Consider the following 17,042-nt stretch of genomic DNA (forward strand, 5'->3'; position numbering starts at 1 on the left):
AATTTCATAAAAGGAATTGATAAGAAGTTGTTTGAAAAAAGAAAGAAGAGGATTAAAAAAAAAAAAGAAAAGAAAAGGGAGAGAATGTGATCAGGCAGGGGAGTAGAAAAAAACCATACACTAGAGATTTAGGGTATATTTTGATCCATTAGAAGAAACTATCTCAAAATTTTAAAGAGAGAACAACTTATATATATATGCCAAAAATATGGGTAACTACTCTGAAGGGATAGAATATGACTCTTCCAGAAAGTGGTCGCTTTTCTGTTCAGAGAGTTGTTGCTATTCTTTTCTTCAATCTCCTGTTGAGTTTGTAGGTGTTCAGAATTGTTTGATCCCTATCCAACTGAATTCCTGAGACCAGACGAAATCCAGGTCTCCTACTCCACCATCTTGATCCACCCCTTTGTGTTGGTAGCACGGGTTTTAAATTTGAGGTAAAAGGAAAGGGGAAACATGGTAGTCACCAAGCCATCTAAGATTATGTTTTTCCAGAGCCTAAATGGATTACATTGCTCTCCATTTCCACTACTTATTTCTGTTAGGTAACATGATCTGATTTTAGATTTGCTAATACTCCATTTAGGAGGGATTTCTAGCAAGGCATGTGCCCCAAATTGGAGAATGATAAAGACAAGGAAGATAAAAGTTGCTTCTCTGGAGTTTATGGATACATTTTGTACTGCCTGGTTTTAGGGAAGGTTCTGTGACCAGTCAAGGAAACCAGGTAAAGGCAATTGGGAGAAATACACTGATTCATTGTCAGTCTTCTCTAAAAGACAAGGAGAGAGAGAAAAGGAGAAAAGGATGAGAGACAGGGAAGGAAAGGAGGAAAGTAGGGGGAGAGATAGAAGGGAAGAGAGGAGGAGAGAGCAAATACTGTAAGAAGAGTAACTAGAATAATGTGCAGATAGAAGAAAAGGGCACAAGGACAAGAAGAAATGAAGTAGAGAGTAAAGAAATAATATAAATTGTATGTCAGGTATCTCTTGGTTCAAAATCCTTATTTGGGGGCTACTTTAAAATTCTCTTTGTACTTGGCTAACCCAGTTATGTATGTGTAGAGAAAACAGACATCCAGTCTTTTTCAATGAGTGATTCTAATGACCACAACAGTACCCATGCATAATCCCAGCTAATTGGTCACAATTGAACAACAACTCAGATGATCAAACAGAAAACGCACTTCACTGATTAAATGCATCAAGCAAAAGCTATTAAGAAAGAGAAGGTATAGGAAACAGGTTGGAGCATGTTTCTCCTGATGCATATATATATTTTTTCTCTACCAAGAGTTAGGAGGAGAAGTTCTAAGCCCTTTTCTGCTATCAATGGGCTGTACTAACTTCAGTGGTGAAGGAATAGCCACTGCGTTCTGAGCCCAGTGCAAGTAAGTGTGTACACGTGTGGATGGAAATTTTTGAGTTCTTGCCTTCCCCTCCTCCTCCTCCTCTTTCTTCTTCTTCTTTTTTTTTTTGTTGTTGATACTTATGGATTGTTAGTTTTCTGTCTCCCATTTATCTTGCATTTCAGAGCAAAGCCAGATCTATAAAGTATCATTTACAACAATGTGCAACTTCTGCTAACGAACATTTCTCAAGATAGAAGGCAATATGCAGGTGGTCAGAGGAATATATGCTGCTAAATTTTATTTTTTTCAGCAGTACCATATGTGCCATCCCTAGTATATTTTGGATTAAATTATATTCAGTGAAATGATCTGAGAATATAAGCATTATTTTTTTCTTCCTTCCTCCCTCCCTCCCTTTCTTCCTTCAAGAAATATGTTTCAATCACTATACGACTCATTTACAAAATAACTTTTGGAATAGAACCTACTTAGAATTACTCATTATTTATTTCCCTAGCATTTCTCTTAAATCTTGGTACTGCATTCTGCCTTCACCCAGATTTGTCATAGCGCATTTGATTAAAATAAGTAAAGATTTTTTTGGGGGGGAAATTTACATTTCTATTATAAATTTATTTTAACTATATTTTTGTTTCCCTTAAATGAAGAACCATATCTACCTTTTTATATTTTGGTTCAGTTTATATATTTTTATATATTTGGTTTAGTTTTCTAAAAATACTTCCCATAGATCTCTGAAATCATGTATATTCATTATTACATTCACCAAATATTTGTTTAATTACTGTTATGTATCTAGCTTTTGATTAGCATTTGAGGGTAGATAGATGTATAAGATAGTCCCTGAAGATATATGGAAATAATTGCAGTAAAATCTTTATTTATTTATTTATTTTATTCTTATGTTAATCCCCATATGCAGTAAAATCTTTAACTAGAACAATGGATATCTACCCAGAATACTTCGGGAGTACAAAATTTTTATAAATGTTTACTGCAAAAGGTGGGGAAAATTCCACAGAAATGGTTAACATTTAAACTTGGAATTTCAAGAGATTCATGAGGAATGGAAGGTGGTGGGTAAGAGTAGAACACGTGAGGAACAATCAACATTATGGGCTTAGGAGTGAAGAAAGGGTAAGGTGGAAATATTTATTCATTTAGCAAATAGTTATTGATACCAGTCACTCTTCCTAAGCAATGGAAATACAGCAGTGAATGAACCTGGAAAAAAAAAATCCACATTTGTGAAACTTACATTCTAGTAGGCTTACATTGACTGTGAAGGGACTTGAATGCCATTCTAAGGAGGTTCATCTAATAGAAATTTAGAACCCACTGGGTCTTCATTAAGCTTGTGACTGGCATGATGGAATCCACATATAAGAACAGTAATTTTGCGGCATTTTAATAGATGGACTATAAGGAATGATGAAATATGAAATAATATTAAAGGAGTGTGGAACAAAGTTAAAACACAGGTAGAAGATGTAGAGAGGAGGGAATATAACAGGTGTTTAAAAGGTAGAAATTATAAGACTTGGGGACTGATGAGGGGCGCCTGGGTGGCTCAGTCATTAAGTGTCTGCCTTTGGCTCAGGTCGTGATCCCAGGATCCTGGGATTGAGCCCCGTGTCGGGCTCCCTGCTTCATGGAAAGCCTGCTTCTCCGTCTCCCACTCCACCCACTTGTGTTCCCTCTCTCTCACTATCTCTCTCTCTCTCTGTCAAAATGAATAAATAATCTTTAAAAAGAAAAAAAGACTTGGGGACGATGAATAAGACTTGAGTAGACAAATATGAATTTGATATTTTCAACGTAAGTGATTGAGTCTTTTGAATTTGGTGTGTGTGCATGTGTATGTTTGTGTAAAGTCAGCTCCTGTTTCTTTTTTTAAAGATTTCATTTTTAAGTAATCTCTACACCCAATGCAGGGCTTGAACTTACAACCCTGAGATCAAGAGTCTCATGCTTTACTCACTGAGCCAGCCAGGCGCCCCTCCTATTTCTTGAATTCCTAGTAAAGATAATAAAGAAAGTGCAGATTTGGGGGCGCCTGGGTTGCTCAGTTGGTTAAGCATCTGCCTTCGGCACAGGTCATGATCTCAGGGTCATGGGATGGAGCCCCATTTGGGCTCCCTGCATAGTGGGGAGTCTGCTTCTCCCTCTCCCTCTGCTCCTCCCTGCCCCCGCCCCCCAGGCTTGTGTGCTTGCTCTCTCTCTCAAATAAATAAATAAAATCTTAAAAAAAAGAAAGTGCAGATTTGGGTGAAAGAGGAGGGAGAAGAGATGAGCCATAATGCTGAAATTCTGATTTATGTGAAATTTAGAGTTCAGGAAAAAAGCCTAAACTGAAGCTATTTGGGGCCATCTAATGTGTGTAGTAGTTGAAAAGTTGGAGATAGAAAGAGGTCCTGTGTGAAGGAGAGTCGAAGAGATTTTAAAAAGCAGTATACTTAGATGAAGTCATCAGAGACTGCTTATTTATTTGTTTATTTGTTTCTTTTTATGTAGCTCCGTTGAGCTGTCAGCATTAGGTGTTGAACTTGCGGTTGGTCTGGTTATTAGATCACAGACTTATGATTGGAGAAGACTATATTTCTAAACACAAAGAACATTAGAGTTTATCCCAAATTATTTTTCACACACATGAAGTATTAGAAGATTCTCTCAAATGTGTTTTTTGCTCCAGAAACTTTTGTTGCACAAATGGTCATATTCTGAATTCACTAGGATATCTCACTTTCAAATCAGTCAATCAGTATTATGTTTATTATGTGCCCAATACCAGGCTAGGTGCTGGAGTACCCCTCCACCTCATCTATCCATCACATTTGAGAACTGCTCAGAAACCAACCTTGGAATCGATGGTTTGATGCCTAGATACATCTGTTTCTGTGTTAAACGAGCCTTGAAAATTGTGTACAATTTCATCTTCAGGTTGTACTCTGTGTGGCACCGAGAATTTAGCTTCTAGCTTTTTGGAAGAATAAGTTATAAGCCAACCTGGCAGTCGAGAAGAGGACAATATTATGGTTAGGATTTTCAATAGTTTCCCCAGAAAACAGGATTGATGTTTCCATTATGACACAATGCCATAAATACAGCTATTTACTGCTGCCTGCTATGTTCTCTTTCCCTTATTCTTTGTCTATCTCTGCAAATTTTCTAGGCTAGACATTCAGTGGTGATCTGAGGGCCCATAATTTTGAGAATGATTCAGGGGCTCCCTCTCAGGGCATAAACATTTCATTCATTTGTGTCAATAAACCAGCCTGCTGTAATTGCAGAGAGAGCACTTTGTTCCTTTCCATTTTCCTGTGAGTGAAAATGCCCCACATGCCTAGAAACCTACCTCCAGGGATGCCTTGACTTAGGCAGTTCCAGAAGGAGGGGACTGTGATGCCTAGTTTCTGAAAAAATAAAAAAATAAAATAATAATAATAATAATAATAATAATAATAATAATGGAGAGCAGTAGCCTATACAACCTCCTGTTTCATATTACAAGCTATTCAGGAGTCAGATCTGTGGAAAAGACCAAGGAATAATACAATGTGAACTTGGTGAGTTTTCAGCTTTCTCCATGAATGTTATTTTGGTCATCCTATTTATTTTCTCACAGTGTTCAAACACTTAAAAGAAATAGGTTTATGTGTTTGCCTTGATGGAGAGAAATTAAGGGAGACTCCATGAAAAGTTGGATTTTTATCTCTAGACAGTCTGTGTGTGTGTGTGCATGAGAAGTAGCCCCAAGGAATACACTGCAGATGATGACAGACCCCTCAAAACCCTTAGTAATCTAAAGCAAAGTCAAGGTTCTGGTGTGCACATCCTACCAGCACCCATACTTAACTAAAAAGACATAATAATAAACCATAAAGGATCCTGGGGCTGCAAAATGTAGAGACCTGGATGGATACCCCCAACCCCGTAAATGTCTTTGTTGACTTTTCTTTCTATACTCTGTATTCCCATCATAGGACCAAGCTAAAATTTATTTTACCCTTGCCTTGATTTTTCCCTTTTATAAATTAATGCTTTCAGATTTTTAATACCTTTATACTTGGACTTTGGTTTCTATTTTATCTGCAGTGAATATGTATCATTTTTATAACTAGAATAAAACCTTTAGCGTGTCTTCTAACTTCTATTTTTTTCCTTTAATTTAAATGAAGTAATGATAGTATTTTTTTCATTAGGGCCAGTGACATCAGAAATCAAAAGGTTAAAAAAGGGGGCATCTGATTGGTTTCGGCTCAGGTCATGCTCTCATGGGTTGTGGGATCAAGTCCCACATTGGTGGTCCTCACTTAGCAGGGAGTTTGCTTGAAAGACTCTCTTCTTCTGCCCCTCCCCACTCTCTCTCTGTCTGTCTCTCTCTCTCTGTCTGTCTCTCTATCTAAAATAAATAAATGAATCTTTTTTTAAAAAGGATAAAATCAAAAGGATATGCACAGGATTGCCCATCATAGGATGGTGGGGAGTAAAGATGTAGGAATAAGCCAATTTAACTCGAGTAGCAGTGTGTTTTTATGATTGGAATGTTCAATTTTCTCTTTAGAGAAAAGAAATAAAGATTGCTTTTCCTTCTCTTCCTGCCCCACTCCATTCCTTCTATTCCTCATTCTTCTGTATAGAATCAGACTATCTGGAATGAATCTTGGAAACAAAGAACAAATATTATGGATTAGTTTATTCAATAGGTATTTACTGAACTCTTACTACAGGTCAGGCACTGTGCTACAATATGACTTGGGAAAATCTTGCTTTTGGTAGTGGGACTACATGTAGCTGGCTTGGGGTGAACACTGCCCATGAGGGTAGCATTTCAAATGTGCTGATTCTGAAGTGGAGGAAAGGATTGGGGAGAGGAGAAGTTAACTAGGATTCTTATATTAATCTGCTGGGATAATATTAAAAATATATATTGAAAAGTATAAAGCAAATTTATATTTGGAAAAATTCCAATCCTTTTTTAAATGCAAATTTTAGACAGTAAAACCCTGAAGAATTAGAGAAAGTAAAACACTGGGATGACATGAATGTAAAAGATTGGGAACTTTGTGTTAATAGTGTACTTTGTATGTGTATAATGGAGAGTAGTAGCCTATACAACCTTCTGTTTCATATTATGAGCTATTCAGGAGTCACATCCTTCAATTTCTTTCTTTTTCTTTCTTTCTTTCTTTCTTTCTTTCTTTCTTTCTTTCTTTCTTTCTTTCTTCCTTCCTTCCTTCCTTCCTTCCTTCCTTCCTTCCTTCCTTCCTTCCTTCCTTCCTTCCTTTCTTTCTTCTTTCTTTTTTCTTTCTTTTCAACTGAGTATGCCTTAAAGAGAATAAACCCCAAACCCCAAACTTGAAATTTAAATCCATGAATATGGTCAAAAAAGCTCTCATGGTTTTTGGGAACGGAACATCTCTGTACCTTTCACCCTAATTCCAACTTCTTTTTCCATCTCTAGTCCCACAGCCCAGCCAAAAATGTACCACGCCAAGCTCAGTACCATTTCTGATTCTCCTTCCCTCCCATGCCTTCCCACCATAGCCTTTGCCACTTTGTATTCCCCAAGGACCCCTGATCCTCCACACTCTTCCTGATTACTGGAGGCATTCTTGACAGTCTCCATCACTAATGCCCTGGCTGGAGATCCAGATTCTGAGACTCTTTGCAAAGCAGGTACATGCCAAGCATCTGAGTTCAATCTGTTCTGTCACTAGAAGACATTAATATTGCCATCATACATTCAAGCAAGTTATAGCTCTGAGAGGCAAGATAAGATGACCCCTTCCTGGTTGCACACTGATCAACAATTGTAATTAATGTCCTTTTTGTTCCAAATTGGGGGGGATATATATATATCTGTGTGTGTGTGTGTATATATATATATACACACACATACAAACTGTAGTCAAAACAAGGGTCGATACAAGAATATGAACAATGCCACAGACTTCTCTGCAAGAAATACAACAAAGCCTAATAAGACAGTCTGTTTGTTGTCGTTTCTCTCCCTGTCTCCTGCTCCCCCTCTTACCCTCTATCTTAATCTCTGTCAATAGTCATCTCATATCTTTGCTTCATTCTGCTTACTTGCTGTATTCATTTCTCCATATACTGGCTTTCTCTGCAACAATTTTAGTCTCTGTACCTTTCACTCTCAACGTGCCCTTAGCTCTGCTTCATCATAGCATTGATTCTGGCCCTAAATCTAGCACTCTAAGTTCTAACATTCTAAATTTACATTTTAGAGGTAAAATCTGATCATCTCAGCCCAACCTCATCCTTGAGCTGAGAACCTGTGGTCAGTGGGTGGCTTGGTGCTACAGAATAGAAGCTGTCCAGCTAGGTCCATCATGTCAGCCTGGACCACTGCAGAGTACCATCTTAAAGACGGGAACATGCAGGGAAGACAGGCATAACTGTAGCAGCAGAATAGGGTCAGCTCTCCTGATTCCAGTCCCGGGCTCTTTCCACTCCATCAGCCACAGGGGCTGTGTTTTTGTCATCTTTGGATTTCCACAACACTTATAAAACACCTAGAAAATGCAGACACTGATAAATTGTTGGTTGATGTGATGACCTTGAAGTGAATTAGACTAACATTGGTAGTTCATGGACATATCCTAACCTTTCCCATCCATAAGTCAGGTTTCAGTTACATGTCATCTAAGCGAAGCCCGTAGACAGGGGTAGGAAGAAGAGAGAAGGAGGGTTTTAAGAAATTTGATCAGGTTCCATGAGGAGCATCCTTAGCTGGAGTGAAGGAAGAGTACAGAGAAATGGAGATCCATTCTGCCATCTGCCTAATGGTTATTTGTCATTCTTGTTCAGCTGCCAGAAAAATTGGTAAAAATCAAGCAAACAAAACAAAAATTAAGGCAGAAACTGCACTGAGAGTGTGGAGAGTTCAAATAATTTAAATGTAGAGGAAAGACTCTTCCTTTACCCTTTTTCCAGGACTACATGGATCAAGACAGAGCATAGGGATTTGGAAGCTACCTCTATTTCCACAGCCCCAGAGACCTGGGACCAGTAAGTCAGATATTGGGTAAGAATCTTCAGAACTCATCAGCTGTAGATATTCATGTACTGTTTCATCACTTCTTTATCTGCATCTCTAGTGTATATTCTTCCCTTAAGCCCTCTTTTGCACTGTTTGCTTATTATAACTCAGGGATTAGAAAAGTAAATTTTCAGAGATTGTGTTTTTCTTTTTTTGTTTTTCCTTGCAGCTCAGGTTTTCTTCCTTCTTCCTTCCCCTTCCTTCACACCCTAGGGAATCCCCAAGGAAATTCAGCTAGTTTGCCAGTCTGGTCTGCACTGTAATTTGGCTTGGCAAACACTGCAGAGTTGTAAGCACCATCTAATTTTTTTTCTCCTTTGATCCATTCCCTCTTCTATTTACTTATCACCTCTAATGTTTACAATCCAGTAAGAGGTCATATAAATGTATTAAACCTCTCTCTCTTTTTTCTTTTCCTTTAAAAATGATGTTATTTAAAGTTTTTCTTTCAATTTCCTCCGATTTTCAGAATGGTTCCTCAGGGCTCTCATTATTTGGGTCTCCCACTGACTTAATCTTCTCTAGAGCCAAGTGCTTGGAATTTCTTTGGCTTAAGCTGGCCCATTAATCACTTGCTTAGCTTTAAAGGGTTTAGGGCAGAGCCTCTTTCAATGGAGCTGCTGCCTGAGTCTCGGCCACAGCAGCAGAGAAACCACATCAGGTCCCCTCTATTGAGAGTCATCAGCCCCCAGCCAGCAGCTCAGCTTCGTGGTCCCAGAGAGCAAGCCCTGTGGGAGCTTGGGGAGATCAGCAGCAAGAGGAACAGCAGCAGAGTGGGCTCCCTCCAAGGTGGAGACATTTCCTCAATAGCTTTTAATTCCAGGCTGCGGCGAGGAAGGGACACGGAAGAGCCCACACCAGTTCCCCAGGGCCTTGGCCTTTTCTGGCCAACTCCATCATCAATCTCCTGTGAATTAGCTGAGGAGCCTGCAGTCATTGTTTCCCACATGCCTTGGATTTTTTTTTTTTAATGAAGTTTTAAACATCTACTCCACTATTTTCTGACCTCCTATCAATTCTTGCCTCTCTCGGGCATAGATATGAACTTGGACCCTCATTCATACTAACTGGGTTTTCTTCTTCTTCTTCTTCTTCTTCTTCTTCTTCTTCTTCTTCTTCTTCTTCTTTCTTCTTCTTCTTCTTCTTCTTCTTCTTCTTCTTCTTCTTCTTCTTCTTCTTCTTCTTCTTTTCTTCTTCTTCTTTCTTCTTCTTCTTCTTCTTCTTTCTTCTTCTTCTTCGTAATAGAACAGAGGCTTTTCCATTCTTTAGGGATGAGCTTACTTTAGGTAAAAAGTCTTCCTACTATAGAAGAAATTTCTTCTGGATGTTCCAAACTATTTCATGGGTGTCTCTTTTGTAAGCTTTGCTAATTTCAACTTTGAAAAAAGGGTTCCCTGTTATATAATTGTTATACAATTTTATATATATCATGGCATATATATATATATAGCATATATTATATGTGCAACTAGTAATTGTCAAATACATCAATATAGACTCATCTGTAGTGACTTAGTGGATTTTTATGGATATGCATCACCTGTTCAGCCACACAAGCTCCATTATACTGTATCTGCTCAACAAAGTAGGTACCACAGTGATGCTGAATCTGAGTATGACTTCACCATTCAAACTCCTGATCTGACTGGCTCTTCTCAATCTACTCTTCTCTAATCATAACTATATCCATGATTAGCCTCCTAGTTTAATCTCTCTCTTCATTTCTTGCTTTGCCCTTTATTCCTGCGGCTCAGCATTGTTACCCACTGATGTCTGGGTTCTCCTCACTATGGCTTTGCACCTGTCTTAATATAAAGTTTCCTCAGTGGAACTGGGTGCACCATACTTTTTTCCCATATTTAACATCTTGTTGGTATTTTGGATCTTTTGCAAGGCTAGCTATGCTTGTGGGTTGCTTTTTTTTTTTAAGATTTTATTTATTTATTTGACGGAGAGAGCACAAGCAGAGGGAGTGGCAGAGGGAGAGGGAAAAGTAGGCTCCCTGCTGAGCATCAGGCTGAGCAGGGAGCCTGATGCTGGCTGATCCCAGAACCCCAGGATCATGACCTGAGCCTAAGGCAGATGCTTAACTAAGCCACCCAGGTGCCCCAAGGCTAGCTACACTTCTGAGAGGAACCCCTAGACATTACTGGTGGTGCTTTATATCATCAGCTCTACAGATGCAGATGACATACACTGGTTGGGTGAATATTGAGCTGAGACCCTGCAGAAGAGGAAAGCTGCTCACACCAAAGACCTATGCATTAGATGTTACATCACAAAATACCAGTACAGTTGATGGCTGCTCCTGTTTAGATCTTTTCCTATTTGCACCACAGTGTTTTCAAAACTATAATAATGTTGGTGGAGAGTAATGTAATAGTTTTTATTGAGCAAAAATTCAATAAATTACATAAATTTATATATATTATACACAATTATACTAAATCTAAACTGGAACCCCTTTTGCCAAAACCTCCCACTCTCAAGTTTTAATGGCTATTCCTGTACCAATAAACCTCATGTCTACACCTTAGGTCTTTTCCTTCCTGGACTGCAAGATCCTCTCCATTAGGGTTTACCACATTTCACTGATTTCTAGCACCAATGTAATGCTCATATAGCAAATGAAATTTAAGTAAGTTAACTCTTTTCCTGCTCATTATGTTCCGCTGAGTGTCCTGCTGTCATTCAAAATGCACTTTTAATTATTCAAAAAAGTGTTTACTGAGCAAATATAAAGCACTAGGCATTTTTCGAGGCACTGGTGATAAATAACCCAGACATAATCCTCACCCTCACTGAGTTTACATTTTAATAAAAACTTCAATGAAATTTATTATTATTCCTTGAGAATCAAGTCAGTTGGTCAGTGTCCTGGATTCCCTTTATCTGTTAATCTTCTAATCCTTCAGCATTATGGTATTGCACATAGTATATATTTTTTTAATTTATTCACATTTGTGATTTTTTTTTTACTTTTCCCTACACAGTTTCATATATGATCATGCATTTATTCTTGTCAAGCATTCATTTATATTTCTTGGATTGGTCTCTTGCATTCTATCCCAAGTTACTTCTTGAATGCTGCTTTCCTCCCTCCCAGATGTCTTACAGTTATACTTTTCCTTGTCCATCCTTATTTCCATCCATTCTGCACAACACTACTACTCTATCTCTTTTCTGGTTCCAAATAACAAAATTCGATTCCAAGTAAAATAGGAGGGAAAAAGGATGTAATACAAGGATGCAGAGGTATAACAAAGTAACCAAGGATTACTCCCCTTCTCTTTTGTTTCCTGCCCCCTCTCCTCTTCTCCCTCCCTCAGCCCCTCCCTTTGCCCACTCTGCCCTCTCTCCCAGGAGAGGCACAGGCATGTGGCTCAAAAGAGTAACCCTATGCACTTGACTTCCCATGGTTTCAGTTGCCCAACAGAGGCTAATAAAAATATTCATAACTCCCATTTTCAGATTCCTTGGAGAGATGATGAGATCTGAAAACCAACCTATCTATTCCTGCCCTATTCAGATAAGGTATTCATTTTTAGTATTTTGCCAGAATTGTGAAGAATGGAATGGTGAAGGGGTGCTCAAGGTTTTATTGTATAAATACATTTCTGGGGCCCAACATTGGATGAGTGGGGCTAGTCTTCTCAGAGTGGGGATCCTGGGCTGGGCAGACACTCCAACTAGTATCAACCTCGACTCTTTGGAGTAAAGCCTTTGGGACTCCCATTCATGATTAATCAGATTGAATATACTTTTAACCTCCATATGCTACATCCTCTTCTAATTGATTCTATCAGACTTGTGCAACTATTTCTCCCTGATTTGGAGCCTCTTCTGCCAGGTGTTTACTCACTTACTCATAATTTTATTGTTATATAATAAGCTCTGCCAACTTTTTTTTTTTTTATCAGATCCACTACAAAACAAACAAAACCCACACTGACTACAAAATTCACTGTTTGGATTAATCTCCACTCTGAAACATTCCCAGATTCCTTTATCCAGCTTACTATAATTTGGTTTTAAGTATTTGTTTTTCAACAAATTAGAGTGTATTGGAAATTACTTACAATTAATGCTTAATTACAATTACCTGTAAATCAAGTTATTTTGTGAATTTAAGTATTATTTCATAAATCTACTTGTAAACTCCTTTAGGGTGCTTACTCAGAGAATGTAGAATAGTACCAGGTCTGTATGGTAGTAAAAAAGAAGATTTTAAAAATATTGAATACATACTGTGCCAGGGGTTAGAGTAGACACTAAATGAAGAAAATACGCTCAGGAAAGCTTTCTCAGAATATTCTGTTATGTCTTACCTGGGTTTGAACCTTTAGCATTTTAATTCAAAGTCCAGTGGCATCTATCAACCGATGCAGTATAAATTTTACTTTACAGAAACAAACTCTTTTCAAGATTTTTAATCAATGATCCATAAATTGAGTCAGCTAATGGGTATTACAATGTCTCCTTATCCATTTATTATTGCTCTTCTGTATCTTGCTTGGTATCCTTGTGTTAGTCATTAATTTGAGCTCTGTGTACAAGAAACTAATAAGATAGCCTATCTTTAACAACATTCTGTATTTCAGATTCCACTTGTTTAGACTGCTGGGGCAATTAATCTAAATAAATGTCTTTATTACATACTGCCCCAAGACTCAAACCTGTTATTGAGAGTCCTGTAGCTTCATTGGAAGATCAGTTATGAGATTTTCCCTCAGTCAGCCTCATATTCATTACTCGCAGAAGGAGAACATATATGCCGGGGGTTTGGGGACAGCCCACAGGGCAGGGCATAGTTTAAAAAAAAAAAAAAAAAGATATTCTAATGGGAGCTTAGTCATTCTTTATTCTGAAAAGGTGAAGAAAACAAAACAAAACAAAACAACCCATTAAAAGGCTCTTTGAAGATCCTTCTTTTGCATCCTATTTGGATAAGTACAGACACAAAATGGCAAGTTTGATAAAAACTATATGAGACTCTTTAATCAACAAGCATTGGTAATTATTACACCTCTTGCGGAAGTTAAAATCTATAGCACATTTAAAGAAAAAAAGGAAAATAGAAAACAAAAAGAAATAGAAGAATCCAGTCCCTCATTCCTCCAGAAATAAAGGGTATAAATAGAATAGTGACACACACAGTTATAACTAATTATATTTTTATTTCTGATTTTTTTTAAAGATTTTATTTATTTGACAGAGCAAGACACAGCGAGAGAGGGAACACAAGCAGGGGGAGTGGGAGAGGGAGAAGCAGACCCCCCGCCAAGCAGGGAGCCCAATGTGGGGCTCGATCCCAGGACGCTGGGACCATGACCTGAGCCACAGGCAGACGCTTAACGACTGAGCCACCGAGGTGCCCCTTTTTATTTCTGATTTAATATACTTTGATTACTCTCACTCAGGGCTATGTTGCTTCTTTCAGCCTCATCACAATGAGAAACACTGGCAGATCCCTGACCAAGCACATCCTAATTTAGGGCATGCAGAAAGCATTGGCTCTATTAGAATTCTTGTTTGGAACTAATTGTTTGGTTCCTTGACTTTTGATAAAGGAGTCAGGAGTATGAGTCAATGGTCTGCTCTTTCAGGGACAGGAAGAAACACATCTCTGAAAGGCACATCTCTGAATTCACACAGAGCTGGGTCTTATTTGGTGCTTGTGAATTAATTTCTTTTTACCATAAATATTGGCTATTCAGCCCAGAATGGTACACACCTATAATTTATGAAAAGTGAAACAGCTGGATTCAGGGTCTTACTGCAAATAATTAAATCTTACTCTCCAGAATGGGAAGAGTTGGGTACAGCACAGGACTTTACTATTTGCCTGTTTTGAGCTTGCTTCTTGGGCCTTTATAATACCTCATTTGATCCTCATAAGAACACCACAGGATAGCTACAATCGTGCTCACTTTAGAAATGAGAAAATGGATTGTGAAACGTTAAAGTATCCAAGGCCATGCAGTCAGAATATGTCAGGGTGGAGATGTGTTTGAATTCAGGTCTCCATGGTTCAGATCCATAGGTGATGGTCACCAAATCACATATGAGAACACACACTCTTTACTGAACCATATTCAGAACGAAAGTGAAAGAGAAGGATGACCAAGGGTAAAAAACAGTCCTTCAAATATTGGGAACTTATCTGAAACTGACTAATCCTTAAATATCTTCCCATTTCTTTCCCTTTTACTGGAACAGAACTCTTAAAAGAAGGCACTTAGCTAATTGTGTTAATTATATCAATGGCACAAATTTTTGCATTTCATTCTAAGGTAAAATTACAAGTTCATATGTTTTTATTAGAATCACCTAATTCCTCAATTATTTTAGTGCTTTCCCTTTGGGCCATGGGGATTTAGACTGCAGTTTAAAATATTTCTGTGCCACATTGCCTTTCCCTTGAATTCCTTTGTGATAAACAGAGAGATGTGCTACCCTGATCTCCCTTCAAGAAAGGTCTTGCTGCCCAGCTGCATGACGTGAACTCAGCCCTCAGTATGGGGAGGGAGGGGAGTTGTAAGGTGAAACTTTGAGAAGTTGGTTATGGTTCTCCCTCACTTCAAGAGAACACTCTCCCCATCCAATCAGACATCAGGGAAGAGAAAAATTGTTCTAATGAAAAAACAAAGAGAAGTTGTCAATTAGGGGATTTTGAGTTTCAAAGCTCAATAAAAGTTTCAGAATGGTGCAAAGCTTTTGGGACTTTTATGAGCCTGGGTCTGGGCTTAAGCAATGTATAGAAGAATATCCTCCGGAAAGTTTTTCCTCTCATGGTTTTTGGCTTCAAAGCCTGAATGGAAACCATGTGTAGCATGGTACCCCATGAGGAGAGGCATCAGCTACATTATGAATCTTTTCAAGGCCTTAAGCACTCTCTCTGTCTTGTGGGTGGAGAATAGCAGACTTTTCTCACACCCCTAGGGAGAGGAGCAGCCTTGCTAGGGGAAGAAGTTGAGAACCCCAGAGGGTTTTATATTCTAGGCAGGAGGCCCGCCTATAGGTGCCAGTGTGGAACCCTGTGAGCTACAGGCCAGATGCAGTTGCTCAGGCATCATCATGGGGGAATTTCTGGCCATCTCTGCATATGTCAGTAGAAATAGAAGCAGATTAAAGACCAGATGTCAACCCCAGAAAACCAAAGATCAGCTAGTCTCTCTGATACCACAATTTAACATAAGCTTTCTTGGAACTGACAGAGCATATCAAGGAGAAGGAGGAAAAACAAAGAAAACAAAAAAAAAACCCTTAAATTTGTTGAGTTTAAATCACACTGAACTGTATATCAGGTAGTGACAAGATTGTATTCCTATCATACAAAATGGGAACTTAATTTAGAAATAAATTTTTAAATTTTTCTACATTTATAAATATATTTATGAAACATAAATATTTTATAATAATATAAACATATAAAGCATATTAAGATATATTTTTACACTTTGGATTTGAAGCTTATGAACCTCATGCCCACTGCATTTGATTTCCTACTGTCTTCCTTGTTTTGTGTTTTCTTTTATTTTAAGGGAAATAAAAATAAATCTGAGAGAATGAAAGAAAGATTTGTGCTGAAGAAGAGGTGAGAAGGAGTTATAAAAGACACCAAAGAAGAGGAGATGAGATAAATGTGGGTGAAGAAAGCATTTGTTGCTCCCAAAGTTACTTGCTTTAAAGGGAAGATACACATGAATTCCTGTTTTACTTGGTCAGAAGGCAGTTTCCCAGCTGAAATGTCTGACATGACAGCTTGCATTCATGACTGTTATCTGGCCCCCAAGTTCCTTGGCATTCTCTGAAGCTATTACACATTTGTTGTTCTGGAGTACGTCATCATGCGTAAGTTACATGTTCTGAGGGATTGAGTCCAAGATTAGCTGAGGAGATATCATTAAGGAAAAAGTGGGAAAGGAGAGGGGAGGGAAGGAAGAAATGAAGGAGGAAGGACGGGAATAAAGATATAGGGAAAAAAAGAAGGAAGGAGAAAAAGTGGCAACTTCCTAGGGCTGCTAATTTAGGAAAGTTATTTCTGAGAGAATCAGGAAATTGGCCAAAAGGCCTGTCTGAATACTTTTTTTTCCCCCTTACCAAATCCTTTCTGTTCATCCCCTTCCCTAATACTGAGGGGCTCCACAGTGTCAGTTCAAAAGTGTCTCTGAGACATAGTTTGGTAAAAATCAATACACTGCAGTCAATCATATTTCAAGTCACTGAATAGCACATGTTCTCGCTGTAATAAAGTAAGTTTATCTTCTCCTGAATGAGATGAGCCTGAAGGCTTGGGAGGAGAAAAGAAGCGCTAATGCACTGCAGCGTTTAAACAAATCAATACACCGCTCTACGTTGAAAGCCACCAAACAAACAATTGATACCCAGCAGGCCCAGCACTTAAGGCAGCTCCAGGCAGCTAGGAGGCCAGCTATTTATTTCCATTCCTTGGTACCTTTGGAACATCATTAGCAACAGGGAAGCATTAAGACAACAAGTGGGCTGGATTCATATCTGGGTAACTGTGAGAGCTAATCTGCTTGGAACACTGGGGAGCTGCTTAGAATTTCACTTCTGCTGATGGCTCTACCCTGGCCAGAT

The sequence above is a fragment of the Leptonychotes weddellii genome, chromosome 15 (genome assembly GCF_054177405.1).
Source record: "Leptonychotes weddellii isolate Sample4059 chromosome 15, ASM5417740v2, whole genome shotgun sequence".
NCBI lineage: Eukaryota > Metazoa > Chordata > Mammalia > Carnivora > Phocidae > Leptonychotes > Leptonychotes weddellii.